Below are 19,696 nucleotides of genomic sequence, written 5' to 3' on the forward strand. Positions count from 1 at the left end.
GCTCTTTCCACAAGGGCTGTTTCATCTTCTTGGGTTTTCAAAAATGAAGCTTCTGTAGATCAGCTTTGCAAGACTGCGACTTGGTCATCTTTGCATACTTTTTCTAAATTTTACAAATTTGATACTTTTGCTTCAGCAGTGGCTTCTTTTGGGAGAAAGGTCCTTGAAGCTGTGGTGCCTTCTGTTTAGGTTAACTGTCTTGTCCCCCCTTATCATCCGTGTCCTCTAGCTTGGGTATTGGTTCCCAACAGTAATTAAGATGATCCGTGGACTCACCGTGTCATTAGAAAGAAAACATAATTTATTCTTACCTGATAAATGTATTTATTTCTTGACACGGTGAGTCCACGGCCCGCCCTGTTTTTCAGACTGTTTGCTTTTCTATAAACTTCAGGCTCCTCTGCACCTTAGATTACTTCCTTTCTCCTTTGCCTTGGTTAAATGACTGGGGATTGTGGGTAGGAGGAGTGGTATTTAACAGCTTTTGCTGTGGTGCTCTTTGCCTCCTCCTGCTGGTCAGGAGTGATATTCCCAACAGTAATTAAGATGATCCGTGGACTCACCGTGTCAAGAAATAAATATTTTTATCAGGTAAGAATAAATTATGTTTTTCTGGTGTCATTCATTTACCTTTAGAAGTCATTGCATATAACAATTTTTACAGTGCGGTCTTTACTATTTCCTTAAAAGTCAAATTTTGGCCTTGTCTTCCTTGTATAATAAAATGTTCTCTAAGCCTTTGTTCAGGAAGGGTTCTTCAGACTCCACCTTTTAAGCCTATACATGATCTTGATATTCAACTATTATCTGGAAGGTTTGTATTTTCTTGGCCATTTCCTCATCAAGAAGACATCTAAACTTTCAGCTCTGTCATTTGATTCCCCTTACCCGATTATTCATCAGGACAATACAATTTTGAAAACCAACTATTCTTTCCTAACTAAAGTAGTATATTTGGATAACATTAATCAATACATTGTCACAAATTAGATGTTGTCATAGCTTTGAAATTTTATGTAGAAGCTACAAAAGATTTTAGATGTTCTTTATTTTTTTACTTTTCTTGTTCCTGTAAGGGACAGAAAGCTACAGCAATTACTTTAGCTGCTTGGCTTAAGGCTTTAATTTATAATGCTTATTTGGTTGTGTGGAAGACTTCCATAGATGGCATTATTTTACTAGAGCAGTCAACACCTTGTGGAGTTTCTGGAATGAAGCTTCAATTGAACAAATTTGTAAGGCTGCTACTTGGCACTCATTACATACTTTTGCTAAATTCTACCATTTAAGAAGTTTGCCTCTTCTGAGGCTTCTTTTGGCAGGAAAGTTGTGCAGGTCGCTATGCCTGTTTATTAATATACCTGCCTTAAATGTTTTACTGCTCTAAATCATGGTGGTCTTGTGGACTTTGTCACTTGAGTATAGAATACCACATGTGATGGCTTGTGGACTTTTAATGTCTTATAAAGAAAACTAAAACAAAGCAGTTTTTGGGGGCTAAAGTTTGCGGATGTGGGGTGTTAGAAAAAAAAACGGCACTGAAAAGTGCCTTTACATGGGGACTGTGTGTTCCCAGTAAATATATGCTTATATACATATATATTTATGTGTTAATATGTGTATATAAAATTAAATTTTTTGGATATTAAATTGACAGCCACTGTGGATGGCTGTATACATTCCAGGGTTTACTGCAAGCTAATCACTGGAAATACTTTACTCCACGCTACCAGTTGCCACTCTCGTCATGTTCCTTATGCCGTGGCCACACAAAGACCTACACAAAGTGGTCACTTTTGTGACTGAGTATAGTGCCCAGTATGAGGACATTTGCATAATTGTGAGAAAACATTTTTCCCTGTTATCGACTGATGACAAGTTACAAAACACTGTTAACTCTGGCCTCAGCTGCTCTTACAGTAAATGTAGGACTATTGGCAACTATGTGTCCCCTTCCAAACTGACTACTACTATTAGAAGCTCTTGTCTTTTACACAATGATATGTATAGATGTGGCCATAGAAGATGTAGGCCGTGATTTTGATCATGATTTTGCGCAGATTTCAGATTCTTTCACCTCTATAACCACTGGGGAGGTTTTTAGAATATATGGTTGCCACATCTGCACAAGCACTTATGTCATTTATATTTTCACATGTTAAAGCTGTCATCTTCAATATATAGGCCTCACTACTAGGGAAGTGTCCTCCAGAATCAGGGAACACTTCTCTACCATCAATGTGGGCAAATCATCCACTTATATTGTACAGTATTTTGTAAATAAACACCACAAAGATTTAAGTACATTTAAATGGTGTGTTATCGAAAAAGTTAATGTTCCCAAATCAGGAGCTAACAGGCTTAAACTACTTAATAAACAAGAGATGTTTTGGATGTTCAAGTTGAACACTCGTTTTCCTCAAGGTCTCAACTCAGACTACGACCCCATTAATTACTGGGAGTGATCTGTATAAGGTTGTCGTGGGTCTATCCACGTAATGATTATTCTGTGATCTCTTCCTGTTTTCTTGCTGTATTTAAATATTCGCTTTTAGGGTGATTTTATTCATTTTTTTTAGCCCAAGTTATGTTGTTTATACATTGTATATTATGTTATGAATATATTAATCTTTAGGGTTACTACTAAAGTGTGATTTTGTATCCCCACATGTTTTTGAATAACATACATTTTGCATTTGATTGGTTTATAGAGTGAGTCAATGGCCTCTAGTTACCAAGCCGTCAACCTCAAATACACTGGAATTCCGCAGCGTATTTGTGGCGAGGCTGATTCGCCTTAGTTATCAAGCCCTTTACACCGGCAAAAGTAGAATTTTGTGACGTAAGCTTCGATCCGCCGGACTCAGTCCGACACAGATCGATTCTTACGTCACTCCAGATGTTCCGCACACAAGTTCGGCACAATCTGACTACTTTTGCTAGTTATCAAAAAACTAGCAGGTACGCTCGGCACTTTTCCGGCCCAGCGTACCTGGTTTTCAAACCACCGCCCTGGAGGCGGCGGATCCCATAGGAATCAATGGGAGTCTGACCATAGCGAAAGCTCATGTTCACTGCTGCCCGACATCCCATTGATTCCTATGGTAGATGTCTACACCTAACATGTACCCTGAGTCTAAACACCGCTAATCTGTCCCCCCTACACCGCCGCAACTAAATGTATTACCCCCTAAACCGGCACTCCCGGAGCCCACCGCAAGCTACATTATACATATTAACCCCTAATCTGTCCCCCCCCTTACACCGCCGCAACTAAATAAAGTTATTAACCCCTAAACCGCCGCTCCCGGACACCGCCACAACTATAATAAATTGTTTAACCCCTAAACCGCCGCTCCCGGACCCCGCCGCCAACTATATTAAATTTATTAACCCCTAATCTGCCCCCCCTACACCGTCGCCACCTATAATACATTTATTAACCCCTATCCTGCCCCCCCTACACCGCCGAACCTATAATAAAATTATTAACCCCTAAACCTAAGTCTAACCCTAACACCCCCCTAACTTAAATATTAATTAAATAAATCTAAATATTACAACTCTTATTAACTAAATTATTCCTATTTAAAACTAAATACTTACCTTTAAAATAAACCCTAATATAGCTACAATATAAATAATAATTATATTGTAGCTATCTTATGATTTATATTTATTTTACAGGTAACTTTGTATTTATTTTAACTAGGTAGAATAGTTATTAAATAGTTATTAACTATTTAATAACTACCTAGCTAAAATAAATCCAAAATTACCTGTAAAATAAATCCTAACCTAAGTTACAATTAAACCTAACACTACACTATCATTAAATTAATTAAATAAATTAGCTACAAATAACTACAATTAAATAAACTAACTAAAGTACAAAAAATAAAAAAATAAGTTACAAACATTTCAAAAATATTACAACAATTTTAAGCTACTTACACCTAATCTAAGCCCACTAATAAAATAACAAATCCCCCCAAAATAAAAAAATTCCCTACCCTATTCTACATTAAAAAGTTAACAGCTCAATTACCTTACCAGCCCTTAAAAGGGCCTTTTACGGGGCATGCCCCAAAGAATTCAGCTCTTTTGCCTGTAAAATAAAAATACAACCCCCCCCCCAACATTAAAACCCACCACCCACATACCCCTACTCTAACCCAAAACCCCCTTAAATAAACCTAACACTACCCCCCTGAAGATCATCCTACCTTTAGCCGTCTTCAGCCAGCCGATCACCGATGGAACCGAAGAGGAGATCCGGAGCGGCAGAAGTCATCATCCAAGGGGCGCTGAAGAAGTCTTCCATCCGATTGAAGTCATCCTCCAGGCGGCGCTGAAGAAGTCTTCCATCCGATTGAAGTCATCATCCAGGCGGCGTCTTCAATCTTCATCCATCCGGAGTATAGCGGAGCCATCTTCAGACGAGCCTACGCGGAGCCATCTTCTTCCACCGACGACTGAACAACGAATGACGGTTCCTTTAAGTGACGTCATCCAAGATGGCATCCCTCAAATTCCGATTGGCTGATAGGATTCTATCAGCCAATCGGAATTAAGGTAGGAAAAATCTGATTGGCTGATCCAATCAGCCAATCAGATTGAGCTTGAATTCTATTGGCTGATCGGAACAGCCAATAGAATGCGAGTTCAATCTGATTGGCTGATTGGATCAGCCAATCGGATTGAACTTCAATCTGATTGGCTGATTGGATCAGCCAATCAGGTTTTTCCTGCCTTAATTCCGATTGGCTGATAGAATCCTATCAGCCAATCGGAATTCGAGGGACGCCATCTTGAACCGTCATTCGTCGTTCAGTCGTCAGTGGAAGAAGATGGCTCCGCGTAGGCTCGTTTGAAGATGGCTCCGCTGCGCTCCGGATGGATAAAGATTGAAGACGCCGCCTGGATGATGACTTCAATCGGATGGAAGACTTCTTCATCGCCCCTTGGATGATGACTTCTGCCGCTCCGGATCTCCTCTTCAGTTCCATCGGTGGTCGGCTGGCTGAAGACGGCTAAAGGTAGGATGATCTTCAGGGCCCCCCTGTGTTAGGTTTATTTAAGGGGGGTTTGGGTTAGAGATGGGGTATGTGGGTGGTGGGTTTTAATGTTGGGGGGGTTGTATTTTTATTTTACAGGCAAAAGAGCTGTTTTCTTTGGGGCATGCCCCACAAAAGGCCCTTTTAAGGGCTGGTAAGGTAATTGAGCTGGTACCTTTTTAATGTAGAATAGGGTAGGGAATTTTTTTATTTTGGGGTGATTTGTTATCTTATTAGGGGGCTTAGATTAGCTGTAAGTAGCTTAAAATTGTTGTAATATTTTTTAAATGTTTGTAACTTATTTTTTTTATTTTTTGTAACTTAGCTTTTTTTTATTTTTTGTACTTTAGTTAGTTTATTTAATTGTATTTAATTGTAGTTATTTGTAGGTAATTTATTTAATTAATTTAATGATAGTGTAGTGTTAGGTTTAAGTGTAACTTAGGTTAGGATTTATTTTACAGGTAATTTTGTATTTCTTTTAGCTAGGTAGTTATTAAATAGTTAATAATTATTTAATAACTATTCTAACTAGCTAAAATAAATGCAAAGTTACCTGTAAAATAAATATAAATCCTAAAATAGCTACAATGTAATTATTAATTACATTATAGCTATCTTAGGGTTTATTTTAAAGGTAAGTACTTAGTTTTAAATAGGAATAATTAATTTAATAAGAGTTACATTTATTTATATGTATTTAATTAATATTTAAGTTAGGGGGGTGTTAGGGTTAGAGTTAGACTTAGGTTTAAGGGTTAATAATTGTATTATAGTGGCGGCGGTGTAGGGGGGGCAGGATAGGGGTTAATAAATTTATTATAGGTGGCGACGGTGTAGGGGGGGCAGGATAGGGGTTAATAAGTTTATTATAGGTTGCAGTGGTGTAGGGGGGCAGAATAGGGGTTAATAAGTTTATTATAGGTGGCGACGTTGTGTGGGGGGGCAGGATAGGGGTTAATAAATGTATTATAGGTTGCGGCGGTGTAGGGGGGCAGGATAGGGGTTAATAAATGTATTATAGGTGGCGACGGTGTAGGGGGGGGGCAGATTAGGGGTTAATAAGTTTAATATAGGTGGCGGCGGGCATATTGGGCCGGCGAAGGCAGGTAAGTAGACACGTTGATAACTAGAGGCCAATGTATCTTTTTGGTTGAACATTGTACACTAATTTACACTCTTTTGTTATAATACTGCTACTGTATTGAATAATGTACGGCGCATATTGTTATTCTCATGATGGTCTGTTTGATAAAGAATTTACATGTTTACTTTCAAATTGTTTTTGTATAACATGGTTGTTATAGTATATATGCATATATTTGCTCTTGCATGTTCATTTGCTATCAATTTGTATTGGTGCTTTAAGTGAGAGAGGTGTGTTCTCTGTGTTAGCCAGTTAGAATTTGTTTTACCCATTTTTAAATGACTCACAGATGTCCAGTAACCATTAGGCTATGATTGTGGCCAAGTACGGCCAAAACACGTAAGCCGGTTGCTTACCCTCCTCTTCACTTTGTGATTGTCCCCCTGGATTATTCATCTGTTTTAACGTTTGGTTAGTTTTGAATAAAAGCTATATTTTATTGATATCCATGGAGGTCCTTTTTGTTCTACTGTTAATATGTGTATATATACACACATAAACACATAAATATATTTGTATATAATCATATACAGGGAGTGCAGAATTATTAGGCGAATGAGTATTTTGACCACATCATCCTCTTTATGCATGTTGTCTTACTCCAAGCTGTATAGGCTCGAAAGCCTACTACCAATTAAGCATATTAGGTGATGTGCATCTCTGTAATGAGAAGGGGTGTGGTCTAATGACATCAACACCCTATATCAAGTGTGCATAATTATTAGGCAACTTCCTTTCCTATGGCAAAATGGGTCAAAAGAAGGACTTGACAGGCTCAGAAAAGTAAAAAATAGTGAGATATCTTGCAGAGGGATGCAGCACTCTTAAAACTGCAAAGCTTCTGAAGCATGATCATCGAACAATCAAGCGTTTCATTCAAAATAGTCAACAGGGTCGCAAGAAGCGTGTGGAAAAACCAAGGCGCAAAATAACTGCCCATGAACTGAGAAAAGTCAAGCGTGCAGCTGCCAAGATGCCACTTGCCACCAGTTTGGCCATATTTCAGAGCTGCAACATCACTGGAGTGCCCAAAAGCACACGGTGTGCAATACTCAGAGACAGGGCCAAGGTAAGAAAGGCTGAAAGACGACCACCACTGAACAAGACACACAAGCTGAAACGTCAAGACTGGGCCAAGAAATATCTCAAGACTGATTTTTCTAAGGTTTTATGGACTGATGAAATGAGAGTGAGTCTTGATGGGCCAGATGGATGGGCCCGTGGCTGGATTGGTAAAGGGCAGAGAGCTCCAGTCCGACTCAGACGCTAGCAAGGTGGAGGTAGAGTACTGGTTTGGGCTGGTATCATCAAAGATGAGCTTGTGGGGCCTTTTCGGGTTGAGGATGGAGTCAAGCTCAACTCCCAGTCCTACTGCCAGTTTCTGGAAGACACCTTCTTCAAGCAGTGGTACAGGAAGAAGTCTGCATCCTTCAAGAAAAACATGATTTTCATGCAGGACAATGCTCCATCACACGCGTCCAAGTACTCCACAGCGTGGCTAGCAAGAAAGGGTATAAAAGAAGAAAATCTAATGACATGGCCTCCTTGTTCACCTGATCTGAACCCCATTGAGAACCTGTGGTCCATCATCAAATGTAAGAATTAAAAGGAGGGAAAACAGTACACCTCTCTGAACAGTGTCTGGGAGGCTGTGGTTGCTGCTGCACGCAATGTTGATGGTGAGCAGATCAAAACACTGTCAGAATCCATGGATGGCAGGCTTTTGAGTGTCCTTGCAAAGAAAGGTGGCTATATTGGTCACTGATTTGTTTTTGTTTTGTTTTTGAATGTCAGAAATGTATATTTGTGAATGTTGAGATGTTATATTGGTTTCCCTGGTAAAAATAAATAATTGAAATGGGTATATATTTGTTTTTTGTTAAGTTGCCTAATAATTATGCACAGTAATAGTCACCTGCACACACAGATATCCCCCTAAAATAGCTAAAACTAAAAACAAACTAAAAACTACTTCCAAAACTATTCAGCTTTGATATTAATGAGTTTTTTGGGTTCATTGAGACCATGGTTGTTGTTCAATAATAAAATTAATCCTCAAAAATACAACTTGCCTAATAATTCTGCACTCCCTGTACATATATATTTATATTTGCTGCCCATCGCTACACAACTTACCCAGAGCTAGTTCTAATGCCGTGTCTCAAGGCATGAGAAAGGAGCTCCCATTGGAGCCTATGGAAGCGTGCTCTCGCAAGCGCAATGCTTCCATGCAATGCAAACGCAACCTCACTTGTAATACCAGCACACATTTGTGTACGCTGGTATTACTAAGTTGAGAATTGCAGAAGCAATATTTTGCGATCAACTTGTAGTCTAGTCCAAATTGTGTACAGACTTGTTGGTTAACATTACAACAAATGTAGGTGCTATATACTATTTATTTGAAACTTTATCCTTATTAGAGACACACCAATTTAAACCATACACAGAAAAAGTATGAATAATCATCTCCTTGGTGAGAGTCTTATTCACACATTTAACTCCCTTATTTACATTTTAAACTTGTTTATTCCAAAGTATGTGCATATGTATGTGTTTCTATATTCTGTGAACAGTAGCATTCACTAAAGGTATTGGGATAAGGGTGATTCCTACTGCTACCTATGTACTCAAAGGTAACCTCCTTTCTACAAGCAACAGGTGTAGAAACCCTACCCACCATTTTCTGACTTATTTCCCTACTGCTAAAGTTCACATACATTTACAGTAAATTATTATTCACATTATTTTATTGAGACTTCCACAACTATTGCCTAAAATTACACCCTGTATTCACTGGATAAATGATGCGATAACTTCCAAATTTAAAGGGACAGTGTACTCTATTATTAACAGCAAGTATACAGAACAGAGTGCAACAACTAATCAGATGCCCTGAGGATGCTACATGAATGCAATGTACAGGTTTTGAAAACATGTACCTTGAAGTTCCCTGTATTGAGGCAATGCTAGATTGCCCACTTGTCCCTCAGCTGACCAGATCATACAAGCAAACTAATAGGGCACGCGTACATGTACCATTCACCTGCAAATTTGTGTTTGGCTATGGATGCTGATAAAGTTCCTTACTTGTATATTCAAAGAGAAAATTCTTCCTAGTGCAGCTCAAGGTGTATATGGTGTATGGGGAGGGAAATAAATCCTGTCCAGGCTGTATAAGCTGTATGTTTTCCGTGCAAACAATGCAAAAAGAGTATGGAGTTATGGATGAAGCAGAATAAGCGGTGTAGGCAGGTAAGTATATATATAACAAAATGCGGCTTAAACACCGGGGTGGTGTATAACTCACCACGTTTGCTACTTGAGCCTGTCTCCGGGAGCCTTAGAAGAAACCCGCCTCTGATTCCTCACTGCACCTCTGATTCCTCACTCGTAGAGGTCATTGTCCGGTGCTCCACTTATCATCCGTGTATGCATACCGTTCTGCAGCCTCCGTAGTGCTGTTAGGTTTGCACGCTGTGGTTGAGCGCTGTCAGGTTCTTCCGGTCCGTGACGCGAATCGTCTCCTGCACCAATAGGATTCCCTACTACTCGAACGTAGCCCCATACACCTGTTGTTCACCTGAGTGCCGAGATTCTAGCGTGGTAACAATGTATCCAAACAACAAATGAGAGCAAAAAACCATGCGAGTCTCCAGGCACTATAAAGTTCTAAAGGTGCATATTTATTGGAAACCAAAATAGAAAAAAGTGAATAAAAACAAAATAAACATAAAATGATAATGCTGGGCTGTCTTACGCGTTTCGGCTACATACTAGCCTTATTCATAGACACACTTTGTAAAGACAGGCACTGAGCTTAAATAGCCCCTGTGACTGAAAGGACAGAGCCCCAGCTGAGCATAATTAACAATAAAACATTCCAGTGTGAACTGAGATACAAAAGTGTAAATAACAGACATGTAATCAGGATAGATTCTATACTTTGCATCGCACATATTACATGAGGGGAAAAAATGGAAAAAGTAAAAAATACCAGAAAAGAAAAAAAAGATACATTTATGAAAACACCTATTTAAAATGTAAAATATTAACATTGGGAGCATAGGGGAATCAAAGCCGCATAACCAAAGGGACATGTTATTGTAAGCTATAGCATTGGTTTGCAATGCTTAAATGAAAATGCTAATTTATTAGCCCTTTAATATTGCAGCATCGGTTGCCATAGTCTCGATAACAATAAGGTCTGCTAGCTAAAGTAAAACATATAACCTACACATACTGGCATAGCTCTATGAAATTGTATATGTATAAAAAGTAAGTTAAATGTAACAATAGTAATGAAAAACTAAATAACTATCAAAATGTAGTGTCAGAGTCTCTCATAAGTTATCATACTAATACCTATATGTGTAGCCAAATCATGCAGTTGATTATAAGTGAATGTATTAATATTTGTCAGTTGAGTAAAGTCAAAACTAAAACTAAATCGGATTGAAGTGAAGACAACATAATACAAGTGGTTGTCAAATACAAATCAATTCTATCGATTTTTTTGCCAGAAGTTAATGACATCGCCTTCGATGTTAAAGCCTGCTGGTCTCCTTGTTCTGAGTTGAAAAATCCAGTATGCCTCCTGATAAAGGAGCCTACTGGATATGTCACCTCCTCTATCTGGGTACCTAACTTGCTCAATAATCTGCCATTGAAAACTGTTAATATTTTTATCATGTTTAATGATAAAATGACGTGCTAAATCTGAGCATTCAATCCCATTTTCAATATTATTGAGGTGCTCACGAATTCGTGTTCGTGCCTCCCTGGTGGAGCAACCTACGTACTGTTTTTTACAGGATGTACAATCCACCAGATAGATGACATTGCTAGTGTGGCAATTGGTACAGTTCTTTAAGGAGTAAACTCTCTGTGTGATCATAGACTGAAAACTCTTTGTTACACGGGTGCAGCTACAGGCTATGCACTTATTAAAATGGCATTTATAATGCCCCTTAACGTGCAACCAACTACTTGTACTTGGCTTTTTCTTTAGCATGCTTGGTGATAGCATATTCCCTAGAGTGCATCCCCTCCTAGCTACAAAGTTACACCCAGATTGCACATAGTCATTAAGGCTATCCTCTGCCGTGAGTATAGATAAATGTTTAGTGATGATAGAACAAATTTCCCCATATTGAGGGCTGTAAGTTGTTGTAAAAAGAGGTTTTGATTTATCAAAAGTGTTGCTCCTGGCAGAGTTATAACGTGTTGACAACATCGTTGACCTGTCAATACGCTTTACTTCTAAAAGGGCCCTATTGACAACTTTCTTATGGTATCCCCTTTCTAGGAGTTGGGTGGTCAATATTTTACTATTAATTTCAAAATCACTTTCGTTTGTACAATTACGCTTCAGGCGTATAAACTGACCCTTTGCTATCCCAAAACCAGTATGTCTGGGGTGGTTACTATTAGCATGGAGAATTTTATTACATGAAATAGGTTTTCGATAAAGATTGGTTACTACCTGACCCTTTTCAACATCACCTGTTAAGGTTAAATCTAGATATGTGGTCTGATTAGTATCGGATTGGGAAGTAAATTCCAATCCTGCTTCATTCTGATTGATGAAGGACACAAATTGAGACTTCTGTTCCTCTGTGCCAGTCCAGATAATCAAAAGATCATCAATGTATCTTTTATAGGTGCTGATGTAGTTACGATATGGGTTTTCCTCTCCATAGACGTGGGACCGCTCCCACCAAGCCATAAAAATGTTTGCATATGATGGTGCAAATTTAGCACCCATGGCGATCCCACGTCTCTGGAGGAAATACTCATTCTCAAATTTAAAATAATTGTGATGTAAAAGAAAATCTAATGCTTTGATTATGAATTCTTTAAGAGTATCATCATAACCACTCAGTTGATCTAAAAGAGATCTTACTGCCACAAGTCCTTGGTCATGTGGGATGGCTGAGTACAAACCAACCACGTCAATTGTCAGCCAAGAACAATCCCCATTCCAAGCCACCTGTTCAAGACATTTAAGAAGATGCTTGGTGTCACGTAAATAGGAAGGGATCTGTAGGACAACGGGCTGGAGGAGGGAGTCAATCCAACTGGATAACTGTTCAAATAAAGATCCAATACCCGAGACTATAGGTCTCCCTTTCACCACCTCCAGGGATTTATGCACCTTAGGGAGGTGGTGAAATATAGGTACAACTGGATTGGAAACATATAAAAAGTTCAATGTATCTTGGTCTATGACTCCATCCTCCAGGCCGTCATCCAAGAGACTCCATAACTTAGCTTTAAACAATTCTGTGGGATCAGAGGGTAAGACTCGATAGACATCCTTATCATATAATTGCCTGTGTGCCTCCTCTATATAGTATAATCTATCCAAAACCACTATACTACCTCCCTTATCTGAGTCTTTGATGGTAATATCTTGTCTAGATTTTAATTTGTCCAAGGCCTCTTTCTGTGTTGGAGTTAGATTAGGATAAGTATGTTTTGGATTATTATGGAGTGCAATCAAATCTTGTTCTACCCTTTTGTGAAAGGCTTCTAAAAAAGGTCCCCTTTCACGAGTGGGGTAGAACACTGATTTCGGTTTGTAGCCAATATGTGATGATTTTAAAGTCTGTGAGTCCATGTGTGTCTCAGCACTTAAATCCTGCAGACTAAGTACATCACATACTTTATGGAAATCTACTATGTCATAAATGTGTTCATGAGTAGAGTATAGTGATGTGTCTGAGGGGGGTACAGAGGCATTATCTGGTTGTTTGTCCCAAAAAAACTTTTTCAATGTTAAACTTCTGATTAGTCTATTAACATCGACAATAGTATCGAAAAGATTAAACTTTTTAGTGGGAACATAACCTAAACCCAGGCTAAGTACCTCTATTTCCCCATCAGTCAATCTAGTGGATGATAAGTTAATGATTTTCAAAGGGTATACTTGTTCCATCTTCCCCTGCCCCTGTGGCATCCCCTTCCGCCTCTTGCCCCTCTTCCTCTTGCCCCTCCTCCTTCGGTGCCTCTGATGGCACTTTGAAAAACCTGTGTATCAGCTGAATTAACAGTGGGTACTGAGGTGGCAGTGGGTCTGGGATCCGCTACATTGTCACTAAGAAAATCCATATTTCTCTGATTGTTAATTGGAATCGTTGGGGTAATATTACCCCTCTTATGGGTGTTTCTTGTGACAATGGGATCTGGTCTTGCATTTTTGATAATTGGACGTAATACTTGAATTTCATCATCTGAGGGACCACTCAAATCAAATCTACTTTCATTGTCTGAGCGGTCATCCTCAGACGTATCGTTATCAGAAAAGGTGACTTTCTTGTCAGATCTCTCTTTGCTGGTAGAGTGTATGGATCTAGAGGTGGACCTAGACCTCCTGTGTCTAATGTTTGAAAGCTGTGAGCGTAGATGCCAATTATATACCCTATTGTTAGTGTGATCTGCGTAATCTCTATTGTACTTTCTAAGTTTAAAGTTATCTAAATTATTTCTAAATTTTTTTATGGTTTCTTGTAGTATTTGATCGAACTGTGAGTATTTAGGGTGATTTATAAAGATGTTGAGATCCTTCTGGATATTTACTAGATCCTCCCTAATCTTTTTTAACTGGGACTCTTTGTATTTTATAATTAAGCCCATCAATCTGTTGGAACATTCACTCAATATAATATTCCAGTCTTTAATGAAATCTTGGTCATCGACATGAAAAGAGGGGTATTTATTGAGTCTCAGTCCCCTTGGTATGAGATTCATTTGCAGATATTTCTCTAGGGCACGCTTATCCCACCAGATCCTATACTCCTGTGAGAGAGTCTTTTCCAATAGTTGAAAAATGTCACTTATAGATAAAGATTCAGTTTGTTTAATGAAAGTATCGTCCAAAGATAGTCTTTCCATGTCCATGTCTGTTAAAGATCTCAGTGAAAATAAATCTGTGGTTTCCATGATATGCAAAAAATGGTGGACTCTTTATGATTAAATTCGGTTGATATAAAAATAAAAATAACAAAAGTCCAATAGCAGATGTTACTGTAATGTTAGTATAAACAGTAATACTATCACCGGGCTCACGGAAGAAAAAAAGTCAATATGTATATTCAAAGAGAAAATTCTTCCTAGTGCAGCTCAAGGTGTATATGGTGTATGGGGAGGGAAATAAATCCTGTCCAGGCTGTATAAGCTGTATGTTTTCCGTGCAAACAATGCAAAAAGGGTATGGAGTTATGGATGAAGCAGAATAAGCTGTGTAGGCAGGTGAGTATATATATAACAAAATGCGGCTTAAACACCGGGGTGGTGTATAACTCACCACGTTTGCTACTTGAGCCTGTCTCCGGGAGCCTTAGAAGAAACCCGCCTCTGATTCCTCACTGCACCTCTGATTCCTCACTCGTAGAGGTCATTGTCCGGTGCTCCACTTATCATCCGTGTATGCATACCGTTCTGCAGCCTCCATAGTGCTGTTAGGTTTGCACGCTGTGGCTGAGCGTTGTCAGGTGCTTCCGGTCCGTGACGCGAATCGTCTCCTGCACCAATAGGATTCCCTACTACTCGAACGTAGCCCCATACACCTGTTGTTCACCTGAGTGCCGAGATTCTAGCGTGGTAACAATGTATCCAAACAACAAATGAGAGCAAAAAACCATGCGAGTCTCCAGGCACTATAAAGTTCTAAAGGTGCATATTTATTGGAAACCAAAATAGAAAAAAGTGAATAAAAACAAAATAAACATAAAATGATAATGCTGGGCTGTCTTACGCGTTTCGGCTACATACTAGCCTTATTCATAGACACACTTTGTAAAGACAGGCACTGAGCTTAAATAGCCCCTGTGACTGAAAGAACAGAGCCCCAGCTGAGCATAATTAACAATAAAACATTCCAGTGTGAACTGAGATCCAAAAGTGTAAATAACAGACATGTAATCAGGATAGATTCTATACTTTGCATTGCACATATTACATGAGGGGAAAAAATGGAAAAAGTAAAAAATACCAGAAAAGAAAAAAAAAGATACATTTATGAAAACACCTATTTAAAATGTAAAATATTAACATTGGGAGCATAGGGGAATCAAAGCCGCATAACCAAAGGGACATGTTATTGTAAGCTATAGCATTGGTTTGCAATGCTTAAATGAAAATGCTAATTTATTAGCCCTTTAATATTGCAGCATCGGTTGCCATAGTCTCGATAACAATAAGGTCTGCTAGCTAAAGTAAAACATATAACCTACACATACTGGCATAGCTCTATGAAATTGTATATGTATAAAAAGTAAGTTAAATGTAACAATAGTAATGAAAAACTAAATAACTATCAAAATGTAGTGTCAGAGTCTCTCATAAGTTATCATACTAATACCTATATGTGTAGCCAAATCATGCAGTTGATTATAAGTGAATGTATTAATATTTGTCAGTTGAGTAAAGTCAAAACTAAAACTAAATCGGATTGAAGTGAAGACAACATAATACAAGTGGTTGTCAAATACAAATCAATTCTATCGATTTTTTTGCCAGAAGTTAATGACATCGCCTTCGATGTTAAAGCCTGCTGGTCTCCTTGTTCTGAGTTGAAAAATCCAGTATGCCTCCTGATAAAGGAGCCTACTGGATATGTCACCTCCTCTATCTGGGTACCTAACTTGCTCAATAATCTGCCATTGAAAACTGTTAATATTTTTATCATGTTTAATGATAAAATGACGTGCTAAATCTGAGCATTCAATCCCATTTTCAATATTATTGAGGTGCTCACGAATTCGTGTTCGTGCCTCCCTGGTGGAGCAACCTACGTACTGTTTTTTACAGGATGTACAATCCACCAGATAGATGACATTGCTAGTGCGGCAATTGGTACAGTTCTTTAAGGAGTAAACTCTCTGTGTGATCATAGACTGAAAACTCTTTGTTACACGGGTGCAGCTACAGGCTATGCACTTATTAAAATGGCATTTATAATGCCCCTTAACGTGCAACCAACTACTTGTACTTGGCTTTTTCTTTAGCATGCTTGGTGATAGCATATTCCCTAGAGTGCATCCCCTCCTAGCTACAAAGTTACACCCAGATTGCACATAGTCATTAAGGCTATCCTCTGCCGTGAGTATAGATAAATGTTTAGTGATGATAGAACAAATTTCCCCATATTGAGGGCTGTAAGTTGTTGTAAAAAGAGGTTTTGATTTATCAAAAGTGTTGCTCCTGGCAGAGTTATAACGTGTTGACAACATCGTTGACCTGTCAATACGCTTTACTTCTAAAAGGGCCCTATTGACAACTTTCTTATGGTATCCCCTTTCTAGGAGTTGGGTGGTCAATATTTTACTATTAGTTTCAAAATCACTTTCGTTTGTACAATTACGCTTCAGGCGTATAAACTGACCCTTTGCTATCCCAAAACCAGTATGTCTGGGGTGGTTACTATTAGCATGGAGAATTTTATTACATGAAATAGGTTTGCGATAAAGATTGGTTACTACCTGACCCTTTTCAACATCACCTGTTAAGGTTAACTCTAGATATGTGGTCTGATTAGTATCGGATTGGGAAGTAAATTCCAATCCTGCTAGTATGTAGCCGAAACGCGTAAGACAGCCCAGCATTATCATTTTATGTTTATTTTGTTTTTATTCACTTTTTTCTATTTTGGTTTCCAATAAATATGCACCTTTAGAACTTTATAGTGCCTGGAGACTCGCATGGTTTTTTGCTCTCAAAGTTCCTTACTTGACACATTTAATGTATAAAGATAATAATAAAGGCAGAACCAAAAATCTTATGTCTACACATATTGACCATACACCCTCTATTAATACTTTCATAACTTGGTGTATTTATAAATACAGAAAGAGAAGCAGTCTGCCAGGAACAAGCAACAGCTCAGTGGCTTGTTCTATGCCCTGGTTACCCCCTGGGAGTAGTTTCTTTTAGCCTAGTTGTACTTTTCACAGAAGAGAACTTTCCTGGAGTATATCAGTCTGACCCTGTCTAACAAAGTCAGTCGAGCCCAAAATACCAGGCAATTCTCCTCTGAAGAAGGTAAATGGTAACCCCGGATGATCATTTCAGCCTCCTTTGACCCTCATCAGTGAGGTACAGCTGTTCGTATCCCTCTAGAGTCTAGACACATTGGGCAAGGAGGCCACGTCTGGTTTCCCCATCACCCTTAGGGAGACTTTCCCCAGGGTCATACTACAAATACATACAGAAAGAGAAGCAATCTGACAGGAATGAACAGCAGTTCAGTGGCTTGTTTTATGGCCGGTTACCAACTGGGAGCAGCTTCTTTTAGCCCAATTGTGCATTTCACAGAGAAGACTGATACATGTCAGGAAAATTCTTCTCTGTGAAAAGCACACTTTGGCTAAAAGAAGCTGCTCCCAGGTGGTAACTTGCTTTTGCTGCTACGCTGTTGTTCGTTCCTAGTAGAGCACTTCTCTTTCTGTATATAACTTGCAAAGATCCCACACATGATTTGTTTTTTGAGCATAACAAAAAAGTCACCAAAGTTTATAAACCCCCCCCCCCCAGCTCCCTGCAACAAGACTGTCACTGTCAGCAAACACATTGTTATAATCAGACTACTAGCAATAAAAACATGAAAAGTAATTTTTATTGTACATTGTCCATTTTAAAGCATTTGGTATAGGGTCACATATCTGTAAAACATTGCCAAAAAAGCCAGTTACTAACAGGAGGCTTTGATATTTTTAACTCCTACTCCTATGTGAACAAATGAGCAGTCACTTGTGAATGGCTTTTAAGTAAACCATATGGTGAAGCAATTAGAATTATTTTAAAGAATTAAAAATCATACATTTCTAGGTTGTGGTCTTTACATTGTGAGATAACTGACAATACAAGAAGAAAAAAAGAAGCTAATATTGGTATGATGATTTAAAGGGAAGGCTAGAAAGCAAATACTGTATTCTAAACCATAACTATCTCGTTTACCAGTAGACAAATTTGTGAAATAAAATATCTGTAGATTTGTACAATGCAAATGCAGTTTGACCTCTGTTCTTTCATTAAGGAGAAACTTGATCTTTGCTACATTATATATGGTTTGTGAAAGTAATTAACGTGTGATGGTCTAGTAACTTCTATTTTATATTGTGCACTGTTAATTTTGTTTCCTGTCCCAAGAGAAATAAACCAAATTAGTTCTTGAAATTCTATAGTAGCTAGAAATGTATAATAATTGAAGTTTAAAGACAGTGCATTGCTTTTATAGCAGCAAACTATGTTAGCTTCATACCATCTGCAGTTGTTACTAAGAAAAAACAAAGTTCTTCAAACTCATAAATGAAGCATAAAAAGTACAATATATATTGGCAAATTCACATAGCATTGGGTATGTATTCATAAAATAAAAGAACCTTTTTTTATTGAGGTTTGAGTTCAGGCATACAGAGAATATACAATAAGCAAACAGAAAGAAGAAAAGAAATGACTACAATACAGTTCAAAGGCAATAGGTACTCCTCATTAACTAACATAAAAATTGACACTAATCTCAGACCATTCAGCGTTACATTTTAAAGTTCAAGAGGTAAATGCAGTGCTCATCATTAAAAGATGCCAGCCTACTTATAAACCCTCTAAGAGAGACTCAGGAGGCCACTCTTGGACCTCAAATACTTAAGTGGTGATAACATTTATATACGCAGTATAAGGTGGAGCTATGCTTAACCGGACATTGTGCACTAGATTTCCATTTAATGGGAGGAGAGTCCACTGCTTCATTCATTACTTGTGGGGAATTAAGAACCTGGCCACCAGGAGGAGGCAAAGACACCCCAGCCAAAGGCTTAAGTACCTCCCCCACTCCCCTCATCCCCCAGTCATTCTTTGCCTTTTGTCACAGGAGGTTAACAGAGAAGTGTCGGAAGATTCTGAGGAGTCTCTTATGGAGTGTTTTAAGTAGTCCTGTCAGCCTCTCAGTGAGAGCATGGATGAATGTTAGAGTCAGGAGATGCAAGGAGAGTCTTTCTGTGAAACTATCCCGACTCAGATTAACAGCTCCATAAACAATCAGCATTGATGAGTTTCGCTGCCTGCTTTCTGCTCTCAAGTCCATATCAGGAGCGATGCTACTACCCTGTCACACTTGAAAGGCTGTATTTCTGTTCCACGGCATAGATTCTGGTAAGATCGTTTCATTTTTACACATATGATAACGTAAGAAGACAGGGTCACAGTGTGTCTCCTTTTATCTGTATAGAATCAAGGGTAATACCCTCGGTAAGGGGGTTATTGAACAGGGGGGATTTGTACATGATATTGTTTATTGTGCTAATGCTGTGACATGTGTGAGATGAGGCTCTGTCAGTGTGCGAACAGTTTTCTTATTGAGAGATCTGTGCAGTCCCTTTTTTGGCGCTTTTTCTCTTTAGTGCAGGGGCGTTCCTGCATGGCACTCTATGTGACCGAGTGTGGCCTCTTTAACTTCCTCTTCTTAACCGGCGGTGTAGGAGACGAAGCGTTT

The 19,696-nt window shown here is 38.7% G+C and overlaps 1 protein-coding gene across 2 annotated transcripts in view; it reads left to right on the plus strand.

Annotated features, from left to right (window-relative positions):
* The window catches only part of FANCC (FA complementation group C), a 1,120,322-nt gene that overhangs the window by 672,797 nt on the left and 427,829 nt on the right, over positions 1 to 19,696 (plus strand). The gene's annotated exons all lie outside the window — the stretch shown is intronic.

This window comes from Bombina bombina, chromosome 2 (genome assembly GCF_027579735.1).
Source record: "Bombina bombina isolate aBomBom1 chromosome 2, aBomBom1.pri, whole genome shotgun sequence".
Lineage (NCBI taxonomy): Eukaryota > Metazoa > Chordata > Amphibia > Anura > Bombinatoridae > Bombina > Bombina bombina.